Raw genomic sequence first — 17501 nt, forward strand, 5'->3', positions numbered from 1 at the left:
GCAAGAATGTTGGAGCTGCCAAAAATGAAACAAAATGATTGTTATGAAATTTCTACATGTCATAAATGAATAAATGATCTTCCTAATGAATGAAAAAAAAAAATAATAAATTACCATATTTTATTGTTCACTCATTTATTCAGGGCTGATTTCTCATAGATGTATAAACATTTCGTCAAAGCTCGTTGAGAGAAAGTTGTAGTGCATTTATTTGCAATGACTTTCATAAAAAAATGACACTTGTAGTTCTATCGAGAGCTTTCTATGGAGTACAGAACAGAAATATTTTAGAGTCTCTGACCACATCTGGCCGTTCTAGCAGAGGCTGGCTCAACATCATAAAATGTTTCTAATCACTTCATTCCCTTGCCCTTATTTGTAGCTGTATTATTATGAAATTACTACAGGTTATAAATGAATAAATGACCTTCCTAATCAAAGGGGAAAATCAATCTATCTAATCCCTGATGCCTCAATCCCATATGGGGTGGCCACAAACAAATTGACTCCATGTTGCCCCGTCCAACGCCATTTCACTGCCTTGCTCCTGGCTCACACACCCCTCTCTCATATACCTCTCCACTCCATCCCTCCATCTTAACCTTGCCCTCCCCCTCCCTCTCCCCCCTGCACCTCACTCACATACACTCTCCTCGTTAGTCTCTCGCTCTCCATCCTCTTCTCATGGCCAAACCACATTAATGTATTTCTTCTACTGCTTTCTATCACATCAATATCCACACCACAACACTCCTTCACTTCCTGATTTGTCAGTCTGTCTCAATGTAACTCCACATGTTCCTCTCAAATAACTCATTTCCACTGCTCTCATTCTTGATTTGTGTCCTTCCAGCAACGTCCAAGCTTCACTTTCATAAGTTAGTTGGTATCACAATACTGTTATGTAGTGACTTTTTTACTTCCATGCTCACCTCCCTGTTCCTTATCACTGCTTTCAAAGAACCAACAACCTTTCTTCCCTACTGTACCCCTTCATACACTTTACCCTCTGACCTTCCATCCTCACTCATCACACTACCCAAGTACAGTAAAATCTCAAATTTGGACAGTTTAGAATTCGATGAATCAAATTTCGATGCATTTTCGGGTGGTCTGCCTACCTTACTTTTCGATGCAAATTCGCAAATTTCGATGCTCTCAGGGCCAGACTCCAACCAAAACAAGCAAAGATAATATTTTTAATGTGAACTAAAATGCTAGAAGTGAGGGAAAATTATAAGAAAAAGTATGAGGCTAACCTTATGTGAACATGCATTTCACTGCAATTTATTTGTATGTACTTTCTTAGTATTTTCATTGCAAATTACCCGTTTCAAAATAGCAAGCAAGAGTGGTTCTTTGGGTAGCAATGGTAATGTACGAAAGCAGCCTGGCACCTCTAAATCTTCGCAGCCAAAGGAGAAATGGCAATACAGGAAAGGACAGAAATACATCAAGTATACACTTGCTGACAGTATGGCAATACAATGCAGAACTACAGTTACTTAACCACAATTCTAGTTCATAAAGTTCACAGGGGGTGTAGGCAAAAAATCATGATTTTAGGTAGTTAGGTTCGGAGGCCCTGGACCCAAACTGATAATTACCATAAGAAATTCAGTTTAAATTTCGATTATTTGAAATTCGAGGTGATTTTTAGGTACATATGTCCATCGAAAATTGAAATTTCACTGTACTTAAAAGCATTCACATTTTCCATTTCTTCATCCAGCCTCACTGTATACAGTCATTACTCATTTTACAATGATTTGGTTTACGATAATTCGCTACGACGATAACAGAAAAGTTCCACCCCAAAATTTGATTTACAATAAATTTCCCACTATAATGATTTTGCCATTGGAAAGAGCCAGGCCCAGGCGTAGGTGGAGACACTTTAGCAGTCTGGTGCACTTGCCCTCACTGCCTCCCGTATGCTACATTCTGCCTTCTTTATTGTAAACAGTTGACTCATCCACCCCTAACATATGGTTCCAAGACAATTGACAGGCGTAGGTGGAGATACTTTAGCACAGTCTGGTGCACTAGCCCTCACTGCCTCCCGTATTATACGCTCTGCCTTCTTTACTGTACGAACAGTTGACTCATTCACCCCAAATATACGGTTCCAAGGCAATTCACCGTCATGTCAATTCACAATCAAAACATGGACGAGGCCCCATCAGGACAATTCACACCCTGGACGATTCCCCGTCATTCTATAAATATACTTATTATTAATTAATTAATGCTTTAATAACTGATTTTCAGGAGGATTATATAACTCATATAAGTAAAAAAACTAGTGTACTGTACTTGCTAAATAAACTGGTACGTAAATAAATGACGGGGAATCGTCCTGACGGCGAATTGTCGCCGACATTCCCTAAGTTTGTCTAACACTTTAACTTTCTCAGTCAGCGACATCATTTTACGAGTCTGTTTTGGTGTGTTACCACATGCATCACTAGCACTACGCTTAGGCCCCACGTTGGCAAACAAGGCAAGCAATCACTGGAAGGCAGAGAAATAAGCTACAAATAAAAAATCGCGAGTCACACACGGTTCGACCGTCGGATTCAAACTGACTGTGTGCTGCATGGTAGACCGACCTCCCACACACACACACACACAAACACACACACATATGTATGCACACAGGTAGCAGGTAGGCATTTTTATTTTTTATTTATTTCTCTTGTATATTAAAATTATTTATTTGAATACCATAATTTTATGTTTTAATTATTGTACGGAAAATTCGTGGATAACCGAAATTGCATGAAAAAAGTTTGCGTGAATTAAGGGATTACTTCTGTGGACTTGTGTGCCCAGTGGTAAGGTCAGTGCCAGTGTAGGCCCCAGTGCTATGGTTGGTGCAGGTATGAGTCCCAGTGCTAAGATTAGTACAGGTATGGGCCGGATTCCCCTCCCCCTAACCTGTTCCTGTCTGACTCAGAGGCTGACCACTAGTGCCTGTAAGCACAGGCTGTCCCCCAGCCTCGGGGGGGACGACTTGAAGACGACTTGGACCAACACAAGAAGGTCATTTATGGTTCAGTCTTGGTTAGGTGACTTTGGGAAGTTGAGGTGACGTAACCCCCCTTTTATAATGGGTTTCAATCTCCCGATTTATGATAATATCGGTATAAGATATGGTATGACCTGACGTAACCCAATCATGAAACGAGTAATGACTGTATTCAGTGGCTTCATTTCTCTCGAAGACCATAACCTTCCTCTTCCCTACATTCACCTTTAAATTTCGTTTCTTACACACTCTCCCAAACTCATTCACCAAGCCTTGCAGTTCCCCTTCATCTTCACTTACCAATGCAGTACTGGGTATCAGCAGTAAACAACGCTGCCCTCTCTCATCAGGGTCGCTACAACATCCACTGCCCTACCTTGTACCTGTACCTCTTTTATAAATCCAACCATATACAGACTGAACAACCATGGGGACATGACATGAGGAAAAGAAAAATATAAATTAACATTTTTTCGTTCGCATATTTATTCAACGCTGATTCTTTTAGATATAAACATTTTGTCACTGCTTGTTGAACACACTACAACTTTCAACAAGCAGTGACAAACTGTTTATATATCTGTGAGAAATCAGTGTTGAGTAAATGAGTGAATGAGAAAATATGGTACCGGTAATTTATTCTCTTCTTTTTTTTTTCATTAATTAGGGAAATCATTTATTCATTTATAACATGATGCAATTTCATAACAATACAGTTATAAATATAGGCAATGGAGAAAGTTGAATGACGCAACCGAAAATCACGGTGAAATACCACAACCAATATGGTTGGACGCAACCTGCATCAAAAAAGTGCAAGTGGTTGGATTTCACTTGGACACAAGTCGAAAAAGTATGCAGTTGGATTTTTAACTGAGCCCTCGTGTATGACAGGCTTAAGGTGGATGAACTACAGTAATCTCTTGATTATCCGACATAACAGAGCCAAAGGTATGTCCGGATATGGGCAAAATCCAAATCTGGAGCAATATCCTCTACTGTACCCATACCCTGCCTATACACAACCTACTACCTATACCAAACTTATATATACAGTACCCCGCCTAATTTTGGCAGTGTTCTCTGGTCTTTTGGCTGTATTTAGACATCAAAACACATATGAGAATATCCAGTGTAATCCTAAACACTAAGAAAACAAAGCACACACAACTAAAGTCCACAAAAATCCTACCTATAATGTACAGTATCCCTCCTCATTTTGGCAGTGTTCTCTTGTCTTTCAGCTATTCAGACATCAAAACACACATGGGAATATCTAACGTAATGCTAGACACTAAGAATGCAATTCATAAACAACAAAATCCACAAGTACTCTACCTATGTGTACAGTACCCCTGCTAATTTTGGCAGTGTTCTCCAATCTTTCACCTGTACTTAACCCCTAACCACCGGCTGACGTGTATAGCCGTCACAATTTTGGGCGCGGAGCAATGCCGGTTGACGTGTATGGCCATAATTGTCTTCCCACCACCCTTTGAACTTTAACTTATCCTTACTCACTGACAGGACCACCTGGAGACGTGTGGATACTTTCATTTGAAAGAGGAAGAGTTGATAAGTCTTATGTATCTTTAATTTTTTCTCTAGCTGTTATAGTTTGGCAGATAGGGTTTGAAGTAAGGGTATATTTTTCCCACACTGATATCCCTCGAAGGGAGGAACGTGCAACATCGGAAAACCCCCGGCGTGTAGGGGTTAAGCATGAAAACCCAAGTGGGAATATCCAATATGATCTTAGACACTAGAGAGCAATGCACTAACAACAAAAGCCCACACAAAAAAAAAATGCATATACAACAAAAGTCCACAAAAAAAAAAAATCAAGACGGTTGAAGTAAGTTTTTTTCATGAATGATAAGTTTTCAAAAGCTTTCTGGGACAAGAACAGTTATGGTTGCCTCCACGGCACAAAGACAAACTTTCCCATGGCCAAATATGACCCAAGCAATTGGTTATATTGGTATAAATTGCATACCATCATCTTTGCTGTCTATACAATAAGATAATAAAAACAGAAAACTGATGAGTAAAAGTACAAAAATACAGTACGTTCCCATTGATCCGGCCAGCCAGGAGATTTTGACCATTCAGTGAGAAGCCGGATGGGTGTTTTCAGTCAGCTTATGGGTTGCGGTCTATATTAATCTCTATTACTCGCATGCAGCCATTAGCATCCAAAAGATCTGCGTGACCGAGGGACTTGGGCCTTTCGGTAAGGATCTGGACAGCCATTTTGGCTCAGCCTGTGGGTTATGATCCATAATCCTTGGGCGGCCGATAGCATCTGAGTGAACTGGGTGGCTGGGGTACTTTGACTATTCGGTGGGGATCCGGACATCCATTTCAGCTTGGCCTGTGAGTTACAGTCTATTACCCGTGTGTGAACAGAGAGGCCAGCGTGCCACCCAACCAATTTTTAAAACTTGTCAGCCACCCAGCTGCCGATGTTGGAACTTTTATGTTCGGATACGGACAAATAAATCCAGATGCGGAAATAACAGATCCGAGACCAAACGTCTATATACAGAGCATAATCAGATACAGAGTGTCCGGATAATCGAGTGAGTACTGTATTGCCATTGTAGTACTCGGTAATCATAACCGAGAAACATGTATATTCTGCCAATGTAAAAAATATCACAAAAACTAAAATAAAAATACTCTTCCACTACAAATGATATATTAAAGATGGGAGCATCATGTTCATATAACATCTATTACACTGCTGACATTCTCTATGACACAACTATAATAAAAAATGATCACATACATCTTTTCATGATGCAACTGTGGTATATCTGGGGCTTGCACAGTTATACTGTTTTTCATCATACCTTTTGACCACTGTACTATGAATAGCTATAGGGCACTCCAAGTTATAAATATACCTGAGAGACAACCAGGGATGGAGTTAAATACTGTACGTATTTGTATCTGCATTTGCGTATATACAAAAATCGATATTTGTATTTTATTTGTACAGTAATCCCTTCACTCTCCGACAAAATAGAGCCAAAGGCAAGTCCGGAAAGTGGTCCTGTCCGGATAGTGGGCACCTGCCTCCTGGACTTGTACTTATGGACCCTAACTCAGAAAAAAACCTATACAACTCCCTCTGGACATGCATAGGACCTATTTAAGACCCAAATCACACCAATAAGGGACATAAAAGACTGAAATAAATGCAAAAGCACCATAAAATGAGGTTTTTGAGGTAGGTTTATACAATATTAAACATTCTGGGTACTTACAAGTCCCTGGCTCCTGGACTGGTAGTTATGGACCCTAACCTAGCCTAACTCAGAAAAACACCTCCCTACTGCACATGCATGGCACCTAAGACACTACATATTCACACCAATAAGGGACATAAAAGAGTGAAATGAGGTGTTTGAGGTAAGTACAGTATGGAAAATACAGTACAGTACAGTATGAAACATTCTGCGTACTTACAGTACGGTAAGTCCATGGCCATCTTGATGAATATCCGCCTATCAGACTCTGACAGTAAGAAGGATTTCCTGAAGCACTTCCAGTACACTGTTCATGAAGTCTTGCACTTAACTCAGTCATTTGCACTCAGAAGTCCATTCTCTTCACACTGCGCACTCTTGTCGTACTTATACTCCATTGTAACTTAATAAGTGTTGCACTCTGCACGTTAAGTTTTTCCACTTATAAAACCATTTTCTAAACAAAACACACTCAAGTTAATTCACGTTAAATTTAGTCCAAAAATTGTTTGTCTTTTCACTCAAATTTCTAATTTCTTAACAATACTGTATGCACTGTTTTTCTTTCACTGCACAACACTAAATTCCTGTGTGGTCTAGTGGAGAAGTTCTTGCTGTTTAATCACTGTCAGAGTCTGAGAGTATCACTGGGATGTTACCTAAGGGTGCATCACTGGGTCGTGGTGATGGTGTACCCACTGCAGACGACTCAGAAGATAGACGCAAACTCACGTCGAGCGGTGACTTCACCGTGGCTGATGTGCTGGGCTGTGGCTCGGAGCATGAGGGCCTGTCTTGGAGAGGCAACGGAGTGGAGCCAGGGCTGGGCACAGTGGGGGTCATGGGCCTGAAAAAGCTGTCAATCGTTGACAGATGCAAGGAACGATGATTCTGACGATTTATGATGCGCTGCCTGAAAGCACCCACTTCCTCCACAAGTCCCAAGGGCCCCATCTCCCTGTCGCACTCCGGGTGTTCCAGGTAGTCCAGAACGAACTCTATGTGTTCCCGGAATGCGCTCAGCTTGGGGATGGCTAGAGTAGTGTCAGGCTGAGAGGAGTCCACATCATCGTCGCCGTCCTCATCGGAATCTTCAAGCTGGATATTGACACCTGCAACTGAAGATGCGATGTCGATATCAGACTGGGTCTGATACCCAGGATCGCCCTCGTCGTCATCCAACCACTCACGCACTTCGTCCACATCAACATCGTCCCCATGCGCACGTAGACGTGCATGGAAGTCATCCACGTCGAAACCTAGGAAATCGTGCTCCACATCCGTTCCGAGAAGAAGACGAGACCAACCATTTTCTAGAGTCTTGACAGGGATTTCCTTCCATGCACTGGCCCAGTTGTAAATGGTAGACTTGATGTTGTAGCGGCGAAGGTTCTCCAAAGTCCGCTGGCCTCGCGTGTACCGTCCCTCCCTGCGCTCGTCCTCGTCCTCGAGAACAACCATCACCTCGTCCAGGAACTTCCGTCAGTATAGCCACTTTGTTGCCACGATCACTCCTTGGTCCACTGGTTGGATGAAAGCAGTAGTATTAGGTGGCAGAAACATGCACCTAATGCGGCCATTCTCAGCCACTAAGTCCTTGTCGCATGGGTGGTCAGGTGCATTGTCAAGGAGAAGGAGGGCCTTTACCTGGTCGCGTGGGATTCCCAGTTTCTCTGTCTGGTAATGTATGACCTCCTTGACGAAATGGTGGTGGAACCAGTCTTTGAAGATGTGGGCTGTGAACCATGCCTTCAAGGAATGGTACCAGATGACAGGAAGGACATCCATCACCCCACGAAGGCACCGAGGCTGCTTTGCACGGCCAACAATAACAGGCTTAAGCCGGTGCATGCCGTTAGCATTAGCACAACATAAAGCAGATAACCTTTGCTTGGAAAGCTTGCAGCCAGGTACACATTTCTCCGTCTCCTCGGGTAGAGTGTTCATAGGCAAAGAGCGATAGAATAAACCAGTTTCGTCAGCATTGTAGACTTGACCGAGAGTGAGGCCCTCCCTGTCGATCAAGCCCTTCACCTTGTGCTGAAACTCCTCTACTCCATCCTCGTTAGCGTCCAAAGCTTCACCATGAGACTTACGGTTGGTAAAGCCATGTCGTAACTTGAACGCAAAGAGCCAACCCTCGGATGCCTTGAAGTCTAGGGCTTCATGAAGCCTTGCGAACTTCTCAGCAGCAGCCTTCAGCTCCGTATCACGTATCATTACACCAGCAGCACGTTGCTGTCGATACCAAATCAAAGTGGAGCGGTCAACTTCAGCAAACTTGGGAGCAAACATCATCTTCCTCTCCACGTTGCGTTTGCTTTTTGACAAGAAGTCAGCCGTGTACTGCATGAGTTTGTCTCGGGATATCAAACAAAGTAGATCAGGCTAGGTTGAACTCACGAAGGATGCGTGACGAAGACCATCCCGCATCTACTTACTCCAATATCTCCCTCTTCTTCCCCAGAGTCAAAACCACTCTCTTCCTCTTCTCAGGCAGCAGGGCGATCATCTCACACACGAAGGAGAGGCACGAGAGCAGGAGGAGTGCCTGCAGCAGGTAAGGCACCACCACAAAAGCGAGCACGTGGGCAGTCATGACGACGAGCATTCACTCACGACAAGAGAAGGGTGGAAAGTGGGGAGGATGCAGGGGCGCTCTAGTGGACATCGAAGGAATGACGTACCACAACAAAGCTGTCCAGCGTCCCGTGCGCCAAGTTCAAATTACTGGCGGGAAAAAGTCGGATTTTTTTTTCTAATTTTTTGCAGTTTTCGGACCATTTTGGGAATATTGGATCCCGGGACGATTATGTCCGGTAAGTGGGGATGTCCAGAAAGTGGGAGTCCGGATAGTACAGGGATTACTGTATTTGAGCATTTTAAAAGTTGCATATTTGTATTTGTATTTGAGCCTTATATTTGCCATATTTGCTTCAAATACAGTCAAATATACTCATATAAAATTGCTAATTTTACATGCCACTGCGATAAAATTACAGCTAACAGTGAATTTTACTTTTCTTCATAAATGAAAGTTGGCATAGTTGGCATCTTTTCTACCATTGTCATTCAGTAAAGGGATAATGTACAGTACTATACTTGTCAGAACACGTTCCAAACCTGTTAGCTTATGTTGAGTGACTAAGAGACTGAGATCAGCACCAAAAGCCAGCAGTCACTCGTAAAGCCAAGATGTCTGGCACTGTATTTAGATGTTTTGGACCTAAGCAGCCTAGTTCTGACCCTTGCCAGTACATTGTTGAGTGAAATTATTGTCACAAGAATGTTGCTGGCTCTCTCAAGAGCACATCCAATCTATGGACACATTTAAAGGTTAGTTTACTTAGTTAAATTAAAACAGTGGTGTCGTGCATTTGTATTTGTATTTGAAGTTTCATATTCGTATTTGTTGGTACGATACCTGTATTTGTATTTTATTTGTATTTGAAGCTTCGTATTTGTATTTTATTTGTATCTGATGATTTAGAAGTTTGAATATTTGTACCTGTATTTGTAATTGGCTGCAAAGAAATTAATGTATTTGTGTCCACATTTGTATTTGGGCACTTGTATTTGACCCCATCCATGGAGACACCTGACTGTTAGTAGCTGGGATTCCAACTCATATTATTAATTCTGAATTCTGGGTTTCTTTGCTTATATTTTAGGTAAATATGACACATTCTTCTATCCAGGGGCATCATTTGGGGGGGGGGGCAGCATGGGGCGCTCGACCCCCCCAAGCTTTCTGAGGGGGGGTCTCCAAATCAACTACAGTTAATGAAAAAGTATATAAGGTTAACACTGTGAAATTAAAAGTAGTTTGTGTAATGCCTCAATACATTTTGAGTGAAATACAGTATATTGTGTGTGTGTGTGTGTGTGTGTGTGTGTGTGTGTGTGTGTAATAATCACAATAATTTACTAGGTATATTAAAGAACGTCAATGTAAATATGTTCCTAGCCGGCTGTTCAGTTAACTTCAGTATCGAGCAACCTTTTCTATTGTATTCTGGCTATCATTAACCCCTAAAACGCGGATCGTCGCATTTGCGACGGTCGACCCAAAGGGCAGAACGGCGGGTCGTCGCGTTTGCGATTTGAGTTAATTTTGAATAACCGCGGGCAAGCATGCTCCAGCTGGTATTGTCTATCAGTCCCGCCACCCGTGAGCTACATTTAGCACACTTGACCTTTGTACTACTGACCTCGGTTGTTGCCAAGTCTCATTTTTTTTACCCACCGACGCACCGATGCGCGACCCTCCCTCGTCGTGCGATATGGCAACGCGCGGACGGCTGATACATGTCAATCTGCGCCGTCATCTCACAAGCACTTTTTGCTATTGGGAAACGCTTGTTTCCCCAGTTGTCACACTGTCATTTTTTCGCGCAGTTTGCCCCAGAATAGCGTCAGTCCACGCAAATCTGCCACGGTGACACCATGTCTAACTCGAGCTCTTCCGAGTCTGTGCCTTCTAGCCCTCCGAAAAAGGGTTTTGTGACCTCAACCCCCTTCAAAACCTTACCAGGAACTACAAAGGGGCTAAGTGACTCTGCAATAGCCTCAGAACTTTTGAAAGCCTCAATGGACTATGGCAGTGATGTCGGTGTGTGGTCGAGCCTGGCTGAGTCAGAGACACAATCTAGTGCTGATTCCGGCCCAGAAGTGATTGTTTCTGTGCCGGAGGAGACTGTATCAGTGCCCAGCACCTCAACAGGGAAGGCTCCGGTGAGAAGGGGCCTCGAGTATGGGAAGGGGGAAAAAAGGAAGAGGAGCGGAGACCCCAGCTCACCGCCATTGTCCCCTACGCCACGTCACGCCACCGCAAGCCTGCCACGTACTCCCAGCCCTGTTCTCTCGTCCTCCTCCTCTGCTGTCCTGTCTCCTGAGTCGTCGGAGTCTCCTTCACCACCGAGAAAGGGAAGTAAAAGAGCATCTTTACGTTTGAGAGGTTATCGTAGGCCTAGTGTTCGTGTTGAAAGAGTTAAGTCCCCTAGTATAAGGCTAACTCGCACTAGGCAACTCAGGAGTCACGCCACCGCGGGTGACCTTGACCCAAGTGATAATGTCCCTCCCACCACCAACACGGCCTGGGATAGCCTCTGCCTTACCTACTGTTGCCCAGCCTGCCTCACCCACTCCCACACGACCTGCCTCACCCCCCGCCGCCCCAAGCACCTTCCAGCCTAGGCAGGGAACGCTAGATGCCTTCGTGTGGTCAGAGGGATCAGATTTTGTGCCTGAGGATCTGCCCTTTGACGACAGTGAGTGTGGACTTCAGGCTGACTTCCCTGTGGACGACGATGGTGAATGCCTTGACTACCTGTTGGCCTTCCTTGACGACGAGGTTATGAAGCACATCTGTACCGAGACAAACAGGTACGAGGGGCAATGTGCGCCAGTTCACGAAGGAGAAGGTGAGGCGGCCACGCCATCCACGTCGCGGATGGCAGCATGGGTGCCTCTTACGATCCGCGAGCTTTTTGTATTTATTGGATTGATGTTGCTAATGCCGCACAACTGGAAACACAAGTTAGAAGAATACTGGACTTCCGACGAGCTGTGCCCAACACCCATTTTCAATAAATACATGAGCCGCGATCGTTTTAGGCAGCTGATGACTTATCTTCACTTCGCGAACAATGATGAGCCTTCCCAAACTGACCCATTATGGAAAGTGAGGGGAATCCTGAACATGATCAAAGATAAGTTTATGAGGTTCTTGCGCCCGTTCAAGAAAGTCGTGATTGACGAGTCTTTGGTATTGTTCAGGGGCCGTCTTCGGTTCGTCCAGTACATTCCAAGCAAACGCCACCGCTTTGGAATCAAGTTTTTCGTGCTGTGCGACTGCAAGACGGGGTTCATCCTTGACTTCGTCATTTACACCACCAGCAATGTCGATTTGGATAAGACTGACCCCCTTGGATTCTCTGGTTCTGTGGTGAAAGTGCTTTTGGAAAAGTACTTTGGCGAGAATCATGTCCTGTATACGGACAATTACTATACCGCTCCTAAACTCGCCAAGTACCTTTCTGAACACGGCGTCGGCTCCTGTGGCACTGTCAGAAGTAAAAGGGCACATTACCCTGCCTTCCCGAGGCTGAAAAGTCAAAGCGGGGAGACGTGCACCTGAAGAAATCTGACAAGATGCTTGCGATCAGGTGGCATGATAAGAGAGTCGTGAACATGCTCACCACAGTACACAAGGGTGAAATGCTGGCAACAGGGAAGGTCGACAGAAGGACTGGCGAGCCTGTGATGAAGCCTGATGCTGTCATTGACTATAACGTCAATATGCGGCTGGTGGACAAGTCTGATATGATGATTGGAGAGATTGACTGCCTGAGGAAAAATCGTCGTTGGTACAGGAAGGTGTTCTTGCACTTGATTGATATGTGCATGTTGAACGCCTTCATCCTGTATAAAATCAAGAACAGGAAACCAGCCAACTACTCTCTCAGACGATTTTCCAAGACTTGTGTCTACCAGCTGCTTCAGCGTTAGGGCCAGGTTCTTTCTACAGGTCCCAAACGCCACCCTCACACACCTCCAGACCGCCTACAGTGTCAGGACTACCTTCAGCGACACCGCCTGGAGCCACTGCCAGCCACTGCAAAGAGGGGGAAAGCACTGAGGAGGTGTCATGTGTGCAGCCACACTACCAGGCAGGAAAGAACCTTTAGGCGCACCTCCTTGCAGTGCAAAGAGTGCAAAGTTCCCCTCTGTGCTTACCCGTGTTTCTTTGACTACCACAGCCTAAGTAGATTTTGAAAATAAGGGTAAGAATCTTTGAAAAAATACTGAGAGTGACAGTGATAATATTGTTTAGTTTTCTTTTACGTGCTGATAGTGACAGCCTGATGAGTGTAAATTAGTGTATGTACTTGTAAAAGCACTGACAGTGACAGTGTTTTTTGGTGTAAATAATTGTACATAGTAATAATATAAGTATTGCGAGTGACAGTCACTCCAGTGTAAAAAGATGAATGCATATTTTTCTATTCTATGTTCTGACAGTGACAGTTCGTTGTGTAGAAAATATTATTTTTATAACACTGGACAGTGACACTGATGAAGAAAGCAAAAAAAAGAACAGATACAGTGAAAGTGAGCGATAGAAATGAAGTGCGAGTGGCCGACAGGAGCGAGAATAAAGTGCCTGCCGTAAGGCTGAATAAACTCGCGCCGCGGTGGTCTTCCTCAGTCCCAATCCACAATACTGGCAGTGACATTGATTTTTATGGCCGTAATAGTGACAGGTAAACGTTTGCGAAGTCCTATGATGAAAAAAAAAGTAGTATACGTGTTTTTTGCCGAGAAAAGGCAAATGTGACAATAATGACGGGAAGATCGCCACCGCACTGCATGTCGGCTGTGCGCTCCGTCCATTTTAGCCTTATTTTCAGTTCTTATTTACAAATACGGATTCCAAACAACCTGTACGTTGTTGTATAAAGTGTACTGTGACAGATTGAGGCTGTGGTAGAAAGAAAACCGGGTTTCTGGAGGTGTGAGAGTGAAGACTTTGTTACCCAACTTTGCAAGTCTTCACAAGTCCTTTGGTAGTCAACGAAGGCTCAACATGTGGCTCAGGAGAAAGCTGAATAATTTTAATGCTCTAGGGTTAATCTATGATTTTTGGCAAATATTTTTCCACAGGTACTCAGACCCCGCTACAACCCCGCCACAGTGGGGGGATCGCCCGTACACAGCCGTGTTTTAGGGGTTAATAGCTTTTATTCATCTTAGGAAGTACGAACATGTAGGTAGGAGTCTTAAGAGTTCATATAGATCAATGGTTCCCAACGTGGGCGTTGCTTTGCTGGTTGAAGAACTTGAAGCTCTACAGGCATCATCATCCTATATAGTGGAAACATATATATATATATATATATTAAACCAGTAAAGCAACTAACAATACTGACTTACCCCCTACATCATCCCCTAGTCAAGACTCAGATTTTATTTCTGTTGATGAAGCAGGTCACATTAGCATATATTGTTGCACTGAACCAGGATCAAAAAGATAAAAAAGACAGTCCATCCACATCAAAAACTCCAGCGACTCAAGCAGTTGATATATCTAAGTCCCCCTACGATAAACCCAGTCAACATAAATTGCCAAGCTACCCAACCAATCAGAATAATAGGAAACTGAGAAGTCCCTATTTTGATTTATTTTCTTGGTTAGAACACTCGGTCTCACAAGATGCGTGTTACTGCTCTCCATGTAGGCACTTTGGTGGAGCATCTGTTAGTAAGGAGGAAGGATTAGGTAGGACACCATTTATTGATGTTGGAAAATGGAAATGGAAAGATACCAGTACCCTTCTCAAACAACATCAGGTAAGTGAAAGACACATTAAATTTTTAATAGGATGATCGCTTGTTCTGATGTCAAGGATGTTCAGTCAGGGTCCACTCAGTCTGTAGCATCGTCTCTATCTTCAGCTAGGCTACAAGAAACTGAGGACAACAGGGAACATGTAAAGCTACTTTTAAAAGTCAGTGCATTACTGGGAAGGCAAGGCCTGTCTTTTCGTGGACATAAAGAGGGTGGTGATACATTAAAAGCAGGAAATTCTGTAGAAATTCTTCACCTAATTGCTGAATCAAATCCCTCTCTAAAACAAAAGTTAGATCGACCAGAATGAGTTGACATTAGTTGTTGGAAGACATATCAAGGACACAATTTGTGCTGAAGCACAAGAAGCCAAGTACTTTTCAATTATGGTTGATGAAAGGAAAGACTTGTCAAAAAAGGAACATATGGCTATTCTTGTGCGGTACTTTAGTGAGGGTATTGTGAAGGAATGTGTCAATGGAGCCTATCACATGGAAATGGTTGATGCTGCAAGTTTAGCTGATTTTATATATAAGGAGATAGAACAATCTGGTTTAATTTGGTATAAGTGTGTGGCTCAGTGTTATGATGGTGCTAGTGTAATGAGTGGATGTTCTAGCAGGATTCAAGCAAGACTACGGGATAAAATTCCCCAGGCAGTATACTGTACATACATTGCCATGCACGCAGGCTGAATTTAGTACTGGGCGACTGCATAAAGAATACCAGTGGCCTCTCTTCATTTTTTTCAATTTTAACACACTTTACTCATTTATTAACAGTAACACAGGGAACCAACTTTTCATAGAGGCACAGAAAACAGAAGATCTTCAGGTTTTGACACTAGAAAGACCTAGATGGTCTTACTATTATAGTTCGATATCAAAGGTTAAGCTTCGCTATGGAAGTTGGCTATCAGTGTTTCACACAGTTTCAGAGGGTTCTGATTCAGAAGCTGCGGCAGAAGCAAATGGACTGTACAAAAAGTTAGTCTTTTAGGTTCGTAATGGATCTTCATATTAATGAACAAGTCCTTAGAGTGTCCAATAGTTTGTCAGATCAGCTTCAAGCAAAGGAAACCTTACTATCTGAAGCTTACTCTCTCATACAGTCAACTATTAACCCCTAAACCACGGAGTAGTTTTTGCCTGACTTGCGTGTCTCACGGGCATATTCACGCTCCGACAGACTCTCTAAAAATATTTGCCAAAAATCAGTTATTAGTCCTAGAATATTATAATTAAATATGCATATGGCACATACCTTCAGCTTTCTCCTGGGATGATTGTTGAGCCTTCGTCGAGTACCGTAGGACTTGTGAAACCTCTGAAACTGGGTAATGAAGTCTCCACTTTGCACCTCCTGACAACCCGTAATATGATTACCATAGCCTGATATTATCACTAGAAACACTATTCTATGATTCTCAAATAGTTTGGAATCCATACTCAAAAAAAAAAAAAACACTGTGAAAGCAATGAAAATTACAAGCACATATGACCTTCCCACTTGCGATCGTTTGCCAGTGGTGTTCTGTCATTTATTATTCATAAAAACTATCTATAGCCCGACGCCCCAATCCCGCAAAGGGTGGCCGCAGACAAAACGCCTCCAAGTCGCTCTGTCACCCACCATTTGACTACCCTCCCCCCAACTCACCCCCCCCTCCCTCATATACCTCTCAACTCCATCCCTCCACCTCATCCTAAGTCTACCTCTCCCTCCTCCTCCCTCCACCTCATCTACATACAACCCTCTTAGTCAGACTTTCATTCTCCATTCTCTTCACATGTCCAAACCATCTCAGTGTATTTCTCCTAATCTTCTCAACCACATCCACATCCACCCCACAGCATTCCTTCACTTCTTCATTCGTCAACCTGTCCCTCCACGTCACTCCACATGCTCCTCTCAAGTAACTCATTTCCACTGCTTACTATATACAGTACCCTCGCGTCCAACACGCGATAGTCCAGCACGATTCAGGTCCAGCACAGAGAGCAAATAATTAGTATTATTTAATACGATTTAATTACTGCAACACGAGTGTGCTAGCATAACACGCACAGAGCTCCGAGAAGTGGGCGAAATCCGCAGAGTTCAACTCTAGCACAATCACCCCCGGTCCAACACGGTCATACTGGAAATTCCCATGATGATGATAGCCAATGAAAACTTCTGATCGAGTAGCCTTCCCCGCCCGCTATCGTGACGTGATCGTGATGCTGCCCAATTAAAAACGCTTCTGGTGTCACGTGATGTTTTGTTTAAATTTCTCCCACCACAGCGCCACTCAGTCGCATAATTGCATTGGAAGGTGCTTTTTTCTTGCTGCATTTTCTGCCCCTGTTACTGCATTTTACCCTGCTCACGATGCCTAGGAAGCCTTCTGAGAACCCCAAGAAGTGTCGGCACCTCCCTCAGGCCACCAAGCTAGAAAGCATCGAGAGGAAGAAGAAAGGGGAGGGGAAAGTTGACACTGCCAAGGCCTACGACATGAATGAAGCCAACGTCAGGACCATAATAAAAAAACAAGACAAGATCCTGGCAGCCGAAGGCTATCACACGGCACTTCATACCAGGTTTGCCGAGAATACGATGGTAAATCTGAACGGTAACGTGGTAAAATTGCCGACGATACCACGGGCATTTGGAATTCACCTGGATGGATTCCTGCCGAGGATACGACGGGCAAAACAGTGTGACCGAAACCCAGGCGACTCGACAGAGAATGTATCATACTACAGCATTGAACATTTAGCCTGACACTGAATACATATTAATATTTTAGAATAAATATCAATTGTTTTGAAACCCTACTCATCGGCGTGTGTACCAGTTTATAAACAAAGTTGCTTCTCCTTAT

The 17501-nt window shown here is 43.5% G+C and overlaps 1 protein-coding gene across 1 annotated transcript in view; it reads right to left on the reverse strand.

The window, feature by feature from the left end:
- LOC145415296 (mitochondrial outer membrane protein SLC25A46-like) overlaps window positions 1-17501 on the reverse strand; it is a 232621-nt gene that overhangs the window by 185874 nt on the left and 29246 nt on the right. The gene's annotated exons all lie outside the window — the stretch shown is intronic.

The sequence above is a fragment of the Coenobita brevimanus genome, chromosome 102, assembly GCF_032717465.1.
Source record: "Coenobita brevimanus isolate Jiangsu-jjx chromosome 102, ASM3271746v2, whole genome shotgun sequence".
Lineage (NCBI taxonomy): Eukaryota > Metazoa > Arthropoda > Malacostraca > Decapoda > Coenobitidae > Coenobita > Coenobita brevimanus.